Below are 13,078 nucleotides of genomic sequence, written 5' to 3'. Positions count from 1 at the left end.
TGTAATATATATTATCTTATCTATTTTATTTTCCCTACTTGTTAATTTAAAATACCTCAGAATATTTTATTTCCTCTAAAAATATTTTTCTATGAATTTTATTTGCTAAAATTCAATAGAAATCTATTTTTGGAATAAAAATAATAAATTCTGATATATTGTCTTTGTTTCTGTAAAAATTATAAGTTTTTATTTCAGTTTTACTATTTTGTAATATAGTTTCAGTACATATATAGTAGTCTGTTCCTTTTATTTTATTTTCTACTGCAATGACAATCGGCAAGACAATTGAATTGTCTTGCTGAAAGTCATTTCAGTATATGTTTGTATATATTTGAATATGTCGGTATAGTTTATACTGGCAAGACAATCGGTATGACTATCGATTGTCTTGCCAGTTATAACCATATATATAATTAGTTTCATTTTATTATTATACTGGTATGACAATCGGTATGACTATCAGATTGTCATACCAGTTATAATTTTAATACTTATTCTATTGTTTTTCTTTCTTTTTGCCTGGTATGACAATCGGTATGACAATCCCGGATTGTCATACCAGCTGTAATATAAAAGCGTGTGTGTGTATTGTTTTAAACCATTTCAACGTTAATCATTTCTAAAAAAAAAAAATTCGAACAGTTTCTTCCTCGTTTTCTCTCTTCTCTCTCTTCGAACTAAAACCATCAATCTGATTCCTTCCTTGCTCGAGTTTTTACTCAGCAAACTGATTCATCACTTTGTGATATATACATACAAGTATATATATACAGAGGTGCTGTTGGATTTTTCTTAAATAAAAACAAAAACTAATAAAAATCAGTTTGCCCCTTCAAATTCAATTTGTGTTTGTTGATTTTGAACTTTTTATTTTTATTTTCAATTTCTGATTTGTGTCTTTTGGTTTGTCAAAACTGTGTTTGTGAGTTAGGAATTCTAACGAGATACATTTCTGTCCAAATTTTTCGATTATAATTAATTTAATTCGAATTATTAAATTAGTTTAATTAATTCGAATTTTCTTAATATTATTCTTATAATTTTGAAAAGCGTGTGTCTTATTATTATTTTAAATGGCTCTCAATTTCCAAATTGTCGCGCATAATCAGGTTGGTTATTTTAATCCGGAAAAATGTGATGTTGAAAAATTTAAGCCATGGATTAGATTTTTAAATGACCATTCGATTGTTAGCTCTGCTATTAAATCAAATGTGATTTTAAACGTCGATCTACTTAGACTGATTTGCACAACTTCTACTGTGGCCGATGATTCAAAATCTTTTTCATTCACCGTCGCAAACACACAGTATGTAGTTGATGAAACAGTCGTCAATCGTGCGTTAAATTTTCCACTAGACAATTTCTGTAATTTACCCTCTGAAAATGATATCACAAATTTTTTCAATGCTATTCACTATCAGGGGGTGATCAATTTAACCAAACTTTCTAAATCAAATTTGGTGTCTGAATGGGATATTTTCTTCGATACACTTTCCAAAGTGTTTGCCAACTGCACAAAATCCAATTTTCATAACATCACTTCCACTCTGCAGTATATTGGTCTTGCGGTTGTTTTCAATCAAAGGATCAATTTTGGCAAACTACTTTTTCCCATTCTCTTGAGACGTCTAACTTCTGCTTTACGTGATCATTCTACAAATCGTAGGGTATCATGTTACTATGCTCGTTTTCTCATGCTTATAGCAGATCATCTACTCACCCCTGAACACAAAGCCCTTTTTGCTAACTCTGCTGTAACTGAACCCCCTCCAGTTAGCAAAAAGATTTACACTCGCCCAGACACAACCTTCAAATTCATGCAAGTTCCAGTACTTGTATCTGCTTTCATGGCCAATTATATTCCCTTACCTATTTTCAATCTTCCCGGCCATGAACAGCAACCTCAACCTCCAGTGGTTCAAGCCACCCAGGCTCTTCCATTACAGGTAGTAATTCCTCACTCTCACTCTCTTCCTACTTCTGTTGACAGACCCCCAGTGGTTGATAGGGCTGACCATGAAGTTGTAGAACCACAGCTTCAATCCCAGGTCATAGAGCCAAACACAGAGTCTCATTCTATCTCAACCTCTCCCCCACTGTCTAAAATGTTACCCAGGAGATTACTAGGAAGTAGTACATTGTTAAATATGAGTGAACCCTCAGCTCTGCCTCCTCCTAAGAAAAGAAGAACATATTCTGAGGCATCTGAAAGCCCATCCTTGCCCTCTCAACAGGACATGGACTTTGAAATGGCCAATGAACAGTTACTAGAGGCATTCTCTCAACAGGATGCATCTATTGAAATTCGCCATAGGGCCATGGCATCTTGTACTGAGTCAAGCACAATTCCATTACTCACAATGGAACCATACACTTCCCCAGATCATACTCAGGACACACAGCGAGGAGTGCACGTAGAGTCGGTTACAGTGCCTGCCATAGTTACGGCAGAAGAGCAGTCACATGCTTCAGAGGGAAAATCTGACTCTCCGCCATCTTTAATAGAGTCATTTTCTCCCCTCCCAGATCCAACACCTCTGGCTCCCTTATGGGATTCTCCACTCGCAGATTTATCTGGAGAAAGTGGAGGGCAACTCGGTCAATCTATCCCTGAAGCAATTCAGACATCTATTCCAAAAGATTTGATAGGTTTGACTGAGGATCGGGACTCGCGAATTCCCATTGCACCACCACTGACCTCTCTTGAAGAGGCTAGGGTGATTTTTAATGCAGGTACAGAAGAACAGCAACTGGAAGACTCCTCACGAGCAATTATATTGAGAGAAACACATGCACGTGAGATGAGTGAACCAAACACGAGTGAAATTCAGGTGAGAGCACACACAGACACTGATACTGTAAACCTGTTAGCTCAGATTGCTGCCCTAAAAGAAGAACTTGCTAAAAGCCAAGCTGAATCTCAAGCATTCAAAGCACAAGTGGTTGAACGGTCTTCTTCTTCCACCTCTGTCAACAATCAGCTTGCAATCATAAGGAATGACATCTCAGATCTAAAGACCACTGTAACACCAAAGCTCAATTCTATTCAGGACACTCCAAATTTATCAGCTGATGACATATCCAACTTCTGCTCTCTACATACAAGAATGACTTCTCTTGAAGACCTCGTTGAGATGAATCATTCACTGGACTCCTCAAGATTTCTAAAGATAGAGACGGGCATGGAACATCTCAATGAAGGGATGAAGCACCTATATTACATGATCAAGAATTCTCATTGCCCTAATGAAGAACAAAGAGCTTATTTTGAAGGACCGTCTGGTGGAGGATCAGGCTCTGGAGGTGATGGAGGTTCCAAAGGAAAGTCAGTAGAGGATCCCTCAACTAAGAGGGAGAAGAAAGGGAGTAGTGCCAAAGGGAAGGAAAAAGATACCTCTGCTGGAAATAAAGGAAAGGCTGATGATGTCTACTACAGTGGAGAACAGGATGACTTTGACATTTTTGACATTCCCACTGAACCAGTTCAGGAAGATAAAGATGGGTTATTTGAAGCTGAAGAGGAAAGTGATTTTGAAGATTGGGAAGAAGAAGATACAGTGGATCCTAGGTTTGAGAAAGAATTTCAGAAAGAGCAGTCAGAGATGCTAAGAAAAGAAGCTGAACTCAAGAAGGTCTCTCAGATCATTGACAGGAGGAAAGACATACAAAGAACAGAAACTCTTCAAAAGCAACGTCTTCATGACATTAAGGCTCAAGAAAGGAGAAGAGATGTCAGACTAAAGATTGGTGAAAAATGGGATGAAGCTAGGAGAGTACTTGATATGCCTCAGCTGAGCACTAACAATGATAGGCAGTTCTTACATCTTCTTGACAAGCTGGAAATCTCAAATCCTAACAATGACATGTACATGAATGCTATCAAGACTGAAGTCTCAAGGATCACAACTGCTTTTGATAGATCCCTAAATGAGATGAGCATTTTTGTATATTATCAGAGTGAAGGATCATTCAAGGTGTCACTTCATCTATTTGAGAATCGTTCTTTGTCAGAGATTTGGGTTCTTTTAAACAAAGTCAAAAGAAGCTCAGAATTGAATGAAGTTCTTCGAGAAAGGCTTAAAGAGTTTGCCAGCAGGGCTAGTCCTCAAGTGGTCAACAATCCTCATCAGGTGAGATTCTTTAAGTCTGATTGTCTTCAAATCTGTCAGCTAGATGTACAATCTCTTAAAGACTACTCAGCTAAGCATCTGGTCTGGATGGAACATCATTTGAGAACTGCTGGATATTCATCCATGTTGAAGACTCAAGCTGCTGACTTGATTCAAGCTTATTGTGAAAAGAATGTTAAAAGGTACAATCAACTCAAGAATAAGCTGAAGTCAGTTGGAGTTCAACCAGTCAGACCAGCAAGCTTCACTTCAGAAAAGGATTGTGTCTTTGACAAGGAATTGCTTCAAGATTTAGAAGAAGGTGAAGTCAGAAGAGAAGACAATTGAAGTCAATTAGCTCAAAACTCAATGTAATATGATTAGAGCTTTATGAATCAAGATAGTCTAATGTAGTTATATGTTCAGGCTAGAGGAACATCTATCTTGTATTCACTTGTAAAATTTCATTTGGAATCTGGAAAATGTTAAATATAATCCAGAACTTTTCTGCTATTTACTTTACATTACTGTTTATATCTTTTTCTTATTTGTTAGTTGAGTTATCATCTAGGTATTTGTTGTTATTGTCTAACAAGCAAATAGGGGGAGATTGAAAGGCATATGTCATAGCCTACTCGTTTATTCGAGTATTTAACTCAACTCAAATAAGAATGTAATAAGTAAATAGTGGATCTATCATCAGAGAGATCTCACAAAGTAACATTTGTCAAAGAATAAAGAAACATTGTTCATCTGCAGACTTGAAGATTCACTGGAAGAAGTTCAAGAATTTGATCATGTCTCAGTGATATAAATCAAGATCGTGGATTTAATCAAGTGACAGAGATCTCGTCAGGGTATTATTTATTACAAGGATTCAATCAGAACAACAAAGTCAAGACATGAAGAAACGTCACGAAAGTTAGTCACTCATGAACCAGATAGTACATCGAGTGTCAGCATTGAAGTGGCGGAATTGATTCATAAGTCTCAGTGACTTTCAGAAGATTGTCAGAAGAATGGATGCTGCTCAGCGTTAGTATTAATTCTCTATTAATTAATTAAGTCATATAATTTAATTATGAAAATAAATTATATCTGCAAAGATTAATTTATTTGATTAATTAAATTAATTGATTAATTAATTCTGAATTAATATTAAGGTTTTTCAGAATTTTAATTGATTAAAATCTGTTTTAATTCTAAAAAGATAACTGATTGTACTAGTATGACAATCGGTATGACAATTGATTGTCATACCGAAAGTCATGCTAATTCAGTTGATTGTCTTGATAGAATTATTATTTAGATTAAAATCACTTATTAATTCAGTAAGACAATTTCATTTGAACTAATATGACAATCGGTATGACAATCAATAGTCATACCGAAAGTCTTGCTAGTTCATTTTAATTGTCTTGCTAGCTCTAAAAGATTGTCACACCGAAAGTATTATTGGACAAATGATTGTCATACCAGTTCATTTTGATCTCGGCTGTGTTGATTAAATAGAAGCAGAAGCATCCAATTTAAAAAAAACATACTGAGAGCAATCAAACAGAAGCCAAGAACAAAAAGAGAACAAGCAGCCAAATATTTCATCTTATCTGCTAATTCAAGATTACAATTTCTAGCTTGTAAAGTTAAATCCAATCAACTAGAAATCACTCTCTTGTTCTTGTGTATCAATCTAGCGGATTAAAATCCCTAGAACTTAATCTCAAATCGCATTTAGCATTTGATCTTTTAATTACAAAAATAGAAAAAGTTCATGTCGAATTTATTCTAGATTTGTAATAATTGATTTGAGATTAATCCCTTGTAACCGATACCGTAGTTGTAACACCTTTCAAGTTTAATAAAAGTTTTATTTAACTTGAATTTTGTTTCACAATTTTATTCCGCATTTTATTCGACTAAACGGTATTGTTTGCATTCAACCCCCCCTTCTACAAACAAATTGGGACCTAACAGAACCTAATACTCTTGTTAACATACTTTGTTATTATTATTAAGTTAATTCAGACCTAGTTTATCTTAGTTATTTACCATGCTTTTATTGGAACCCATGGTGACGGTGAGTTCGGTTATGAACTAATCATTGTCATGGGGTTCTAACAGATTTACTTATGGATTTCTATAATTTAATTATTTTGATACCTAAGTGTGTGGTGATTGTATGATATCCTAGTATTGGTTGTGCGTATTCGTCTTATGTGCATCGCGAACATATAAGATAGTTTGTTAATCTCTATTGAAGCGACAGTGAATATAGAGATTTAGAACTTGCCATGCTAGCATAGGTTCATGTATTTATTATGCATGATTCGTAGGTAATTTTAACCATCTTACTTGCCCTATGTAATCATGATAGATAACTTGTTCATTAAACCTTTATGTTTTCAAATTCTATAGACATATAGGGTCTCAACATAATTGGTGTCTATTCAGCTTCAATCTCTTTTGTGGATGTCTCGTAGTAGGGTATTCGTACAATAAAAGTTGGCATTTACTATTTCTGTGTTATCTGATTAGTTGTCATCACCATTGCATGCTAAGGTTAAGAACAATGACTTTGAATGAAGTATTTAATAAAGTTATAATCCCATGTTTGTTTCATATAGTTAATTCAATCACTTTTTTTTTAGTTAATTGCATGTTAGTTTAATCTTAGTTATAAAAAACTCAATTTGTTATTGTCTTAGCATTGAGCGATAGTCGTACCATTGTTGCATAGGTGCATAATCTTAAGTTAACTAAAAAGAGTCTCTGTGGGTACAAATCTGATTTATATCTTATACTACTTGTGAATGCGTATACTTGCGTGTAATTTTAGCGCGTGTTTTCGCCCTAACACCTTCACCAGAAAAATTATATACCCAAGAATCCTCCCATGACATATCTCGATCGGGTAAACCTATCTTCTTATAGGTGTTGTAGTAGAGGATGTTAGTCGAGCTCCTATTGTCCATGAAGTCTTTGTGGACGTTTTTAGTTCCAATCTGAAGAGAAATGACTAGAGCATCATTATGAGAGTGATGTACCCACCTATCATCAGCTTCTCTTAAGGTGATATCTATTGATTCTCCTTTGAATACTTTGGGTGGTCGAGCCTCCACCCTATGAATGTCGGTCAATGGCCGAAACCGGGCTTTCCTTACGTATTTTTCCAAGGCTCGGTTACTGCATTCCATCTCAAGATCTCCCCCGTATATCGCTCGGATGCTTCCATCTCTGACAAATTTGTTTTCCTCCAGAACTTTATTGTTGGATCCCCGAGGAGTACGGCCTCTTTCCTCCTTTGCTTTGTCAGAACCACTTTTATGCCTCCTTACTTCCTTCACCACCCATTCACCAAGATAACCATCCTTGATCAGAGTCTCGATTTTATCTTTTAACTGTCGACACTCATAAGTGTTGTGCCCGGATGACTTATGGAATTCACAATACTTCTTCTTATCTTTACTTTGTCAAGACGAAAGTGCCTCTGTCTTCCTAAAATGTCATATGTTCTTGTTTACCTCGAAGATGTGCTCAATTGATACAGCCAAAGGGGTGTATCCACTCATCCTGTTGTCATAGCTTGAGGGAGGGCTCCATTCCCTCCTCACAGTTGCGGCATTCACCTGATTCGGGCTTTGACTACTTCTTCGATACCTCGGGCTCAGAGATATGTCTCTCTTTCTTGCTCTTCCCCTCTGGGTTGTTTTCAAAGCCGGTTGAACCTCTGCTAAAGATTGTGCTATGTCTTTGAATGATTCTGCCAAAGCAAAGACATCTGCCATTATAGGCAGATCTTTCCCTGCAAATGTTTCCAGAAATCTGAGCCGACCCTTAGACTTGCTATCAAAAAACTTTTCAGAGCTTCGTCTGAAGCACCTCTTAGGCTGGTAGACTCGACGTTGAACTTTTTGAAGTAAGACATCAGACTTTCGTTCTCTCTTTATCTGACATTAGCTAAATTAGTGACAGACGGAGCGTATCTCACAGTTGCTTGGAACTTGGTCAAGAACAAGGTTTTCATCTGATCTAAAGAAGTGATTATTCCCGGTCCAAGCTTTTGAAACCACTTTTGAGCGCTTTCCCTGAAGGTTGCCGCCAAGAGTCGGCATTGGGCCAAGTCTGGAACTTGATACACATCTATCTCTATATTAAATTGACCCAAGATTTCCACAGGGTCTGAACTTCCATGGAATCGGAGATCGCTAATTGTGTTGCGATATCTGACCGGTAACTGGGCTTCCCTTACGGCCGTAGAGAATGGTGAAGGAATCTCAGCTATTACCGTCATTCTTCCTTCCAAGCGATTGAGAAGACTTTTCAGATTATCCACATTAAAGGTTCCCACGTCGGGGATAGTCTGCATATTGGGTTGTGGATCTTGAGGTGGAGGTAGCACTACCTGATTTCCACCCGAAGGAGCCTGTTGTTGATTAGTATTTTTGGGCATCCGTTTGTCCTCCTCCAAGTATCACTTTTATCTCTTGGTTTCGCCCTTGATCTCCTTCTGGATTTTCTTCTTGACCTCGGCCACGGCCTTGAGGCGTCTCGCGATCATAATTCTGGATATCCCTACGACCGTCATCTCCCGTGTAGTTATCTCTTCCAGCTCGCTCATACATGCGAGTATCTCTATAGCCACGATAATTGTCACGGCGATAGCCATTCAAGTATCTACCTCAGCCTCTGCCTCTTCCCCTCCACTAGGGTCTTCTTCAGTGATCACTTCCATAATCTCGGCCATAACAGTCCATCGATCCACGAGGAAGAGCTCTCTCATGGTCGCGGTGCCGCTCCTGATTCTCAGTGGGATTCAGGGGCACACACGTTGAACCATGGGGCGTCATATCTCCGCGATCGGCATCTTTCTGCCATTCCAAAAGTAACATTCTTAGATCATCATCTCCTAAACGGATCCCCAAATGATCCTTCAAAGCAGCGAAACCTTGTTGCTCATTCGCTGGCATAAATTCCACTTGTCGCCGTTCCTCCAGAGTTCGTCCGGATCGATGTGGGTGAGTGATTACTCGGTTATCTGTCTGTAGCGCCTCTCGTCCATTAATATCTCCATCAACAAGTTCAACAATCTGGCCAGTATTATTGGAGTAATTCAGATGTTGCGGCGTTATTGCCACACGCTCGCCTCTGGATTGGCCAAGGCCAATCGGAGTGTCCCTCTCAGTAATGGGATCTTTCCCATATGTCTGAGCAGAGCGGTTACGACGAAGGCCTCTCCTTGTCTTATGCCTTTCCATCGTGCTCAACCTTGAGTCGAAACCGTTCATGGCATCACTGTTAGGCAAAAAACACGCGCTAGTAATTCACGCAAGTATACGCAGTTCGCAAGTAATATAGAATAATTTCTAGTTCGTTCCCACAAAGACTCAGACTGATTATGTTCAATTACCGCTTACTCACCAATGTATAATTACTTCTCAATGTCAAGACAATAACACTTAAGTTGATTAACTAATTATTAACTATAATTAACTAGGAGAATTAAAACACTTAATTGACACTTGAATTAACAATATTAAACACGCATGAGATCATAACTTCATTACTACTTCCTTCAATAGTTATTGTTATTACCCTTAGCATGTAACGGTGATGATATTAATCGAATAACACGAAACTGATAAAAGCCAACTTTCTTGTACTAATACCATTCTACCAATCATCCACAATTAAGATAGAAGTTGAGTAGGCATCAATTATGTTGAGACCCTATATGTCTACAGAATTTGACAACATAACGATTTAAGCACAAGTTATTCTTTATGATTACATAGGGAAAGTAAAATGGTTAGAATTACCCACTAATCATGCATACACATACATGAACCTATGCTAGCATGGCAAGTTCCAAACCTCAAGATCCACCGTCGCTTCACAAGAGATTAACATACTATCTTATATGTTCGCGACACACATAAGACGAATAAGCACAACCTATGCTAGATATCATATAATCATCACACACTAAGGTATTAAACAACTAACTAAAGAAATCCATAGTAAATCCGTTACGACCCCATGATCACGATAAGCCCATGATAGAACTCATCGTCACCATGGGTTCATATGAAAACATGATAATAACACACAATATAAACTAATAAAAATACTTATTAAAACCAGAGTACGTCACAAGAGTAATAAGGTTCAAAGTAAAGAAAACTAGCATCCACTGATACAACGAATAAAAAAATCACAAGAAAACGTATGCTTCCTCTTCTTCGTTATGATGTGCTAAAACGGTCTTCTTCCTTCTCTCCTTGCTCCTTGCTTAATACCACACACTTTGAAATGTCTCTGAAAACTACTTATATAGAAGCCCACAAGAACCAGCCGTCTCAGAAGTCCACCAAAATAAGGATTGTAAAAATCAGTATTAATTTTCTCGACCCCGAGCGGCCGCCCCAGATTCCTGAGCGGACGCCCCAGCTCCCAGGTGGCCGCCCCAGCTTCCGGGGCGGGCGTCCCAGCACCTTCTGGAAAATATAAAATTTTGCTCCTGATTTTTCTGAATTCTGCTCCTAACTTCCCACAACCAATGCCAAGTACTTTCCTAGGCTTATTTCGATGAACTCTTCCTACATACGCAAGTTATACCCTAAAATACAAAAACACTAGAAAAACGCATCAAATACACAAAATATTTGACTTCAAGACATCAATTCAAGCCATTATAAGACGTTTGAAGTGGTATAAAATGCCACTTATCACACCCCCAAACTTAAATCGATGCTTGTCCTCATGCGTCACAGACTCAAAAACAAAACAAAAATATGCATGAATGCAAACTACATGAAATGCATCGATCCCCCTCACAATGACTAAACCAACCAACTCATGACATCTTAACAAATGTAATTAGGTGACTAAAGATCAATCAAATCATGCAACCTAACATACAACTAGAAATGTGGTGTGTGCGGATGCTTAACAGATATGCTTCGAAACTAGATCAATTATCATAACTCAATTATCCTCAAGGCAATCACATGATTATACGAAGAATACATTCTAGGCACAAAATGACTTATAACACTCCAAGATTACTGGAGCTTATTATGGAATCATGCTTTTATTCAACACAACAAACAAATGCTTATTTGATCGTGCAATGAGTGAGGTCCACAAAAGACTTATGCAATGGCATCCATTTAGCGAGCATTAGGTTAGCGGATCCCAGACTAATAAAAGCCTTAGGTCACTAGGCACAAAGTCCCCTAAGAACTTAATAACTTGAATACCAAAGAGCCCACTCATGATCAATTATGCATTAAACTTTATTTTTTTTTTCTCTTTTTTTCTTTATCTTTTTTCTCTTTTTTTTCAAATTTATGAGCAAGTGTGTTTCGCTCCATCTTGCTCAACCCTAGACTACACGCATAGAAATACAAGCCGGCTACTAGCCAATTGACACCTAGCCACAATTAGCAATGAATTCCAATTTTTACTCCAATTTTTTTTCTTTTCATGCCTTTTATCATTAAGAGCCTATCATAAATTCTAAGCATACTCAATAGATTAATCTCAAAAAACTTCAAATCATGACAACAATCTAGTCTTTAAGCATACTCTAAGACTTAGTGAAATTATAAGTGTTTCTAGCATGCATGTCAACCTACAAGATTCAACATTACTCTAACGCTATCACTACACTAGCATCAATATCAAAAATCAATCGGTAAAGCAACGCAAAAGGGATCATGATATATGCATGAGCTAGATGACATGATGATAAATAAAGCTATAAAATAAAAAAAAACTATATGTGACAAAAATATGTACTATATGAACTAAAATATCATGAATATGCAACTACATGACACACATACAAATATATTCCTTAACTACCACCCCCAAACTTAAAATCTTCACTGTCCCCAGTGAAGGCAGTAGAAAGGAACATAGGGTATACCTACTCGGAGAAATCATCATCATCACCCTCAGAGGGTGGAGTGTCAGGAGGCAGATAAGCAGAGTCCTCGCCAAAAACGGGCCACTGGATGTCAGCTCCAAGGCCTCTGATAGCAGTCCTAAGTGCGAGGGTGAGCTCCTGCGCAAACCTACTCTGTGACTCATATATCGCATCCATCCTTCTGGAAAGCCTCCTATATTGGGCATCAGCCATCCCTGAACCAACACCTTCCTGGGCTCTAGAAGAACCTACCTCTTCACGAGCCTGACTAGGCCTAGCCATAGTAGCACCAGCTGCTGGTCATCCTCCTGGAAGATGATATCCCAAACCATGCTCTTCGGGCTCTCCACCCGTCTACTCCTGCATCGCATTCAGCGTCGCTGAGTCAATAAGAGCGGTCGGCATCCACAGCTGCTCGTAAGACGGCCAATGAACTCCAACTGCTCTGCATAGCTTCGTGACAGCAGATGCATAAGGGATGTTGCTTTGTGTCCTCCCCCTCAAAAACTTCAAAATCCCTTGGTAGATGAACTCACCAAGGTCCACATAATACTCCTCATTCAAGATCCCCCATAACAACCTTGCTCTCTCAACTGTAACCTCATGTGCATGCGAAGTAGGCAAAATATTAGCACAAATAAAAGTATTCCATGCGCGAGCATACTTATTCATCGCAACCGCCAGAAAAGAATGATACTCGTAAGATCCCGTCTTAAACTTCCACACCATGCCCGGCTGACAGAGAGTAGCACAAATCAAATCCAAATCAAAATCCCTGGGGGTCTTCTCATTCCAGTTCTCCTCCTCGGGCTTCCTTTTTCGCTGCCCAATAACACGGCGAATCGCCTCAGGCTAATAATCAACAGTAAACCCATGAACAAACGTATACCCATTCTTGTCAGCCTTGGTGTTCGCATAAAACTCGCGAACCACACTCATTGGAACCGCCTCCGGTAACTCACAAAAAGAAATCCATCATTTCTGTTAGTCCCTTAACAATGTAGCAAGAATTACAGAAGGGGGGTTGAATGGAATT

This window comes from Apium graveolens, chromosome 3 (genome assembly GCF_009905375.1).
Source record: "Apium graveolens cultivar Ventura chromosome 3, ASM990537v1, whole genome shotgun sequence".
Taxonomy (NCBI): Eukaryota; Viridiplantae; Streptophyta; class Magnoliopsida; order Apiales; family Apiaceae; genus Apium; species Apium graveolens.
The sequence above is the reverse complement of the archived record's forward strand: the minus strand, read 5'-3'. Positions refer to the sequence as shown.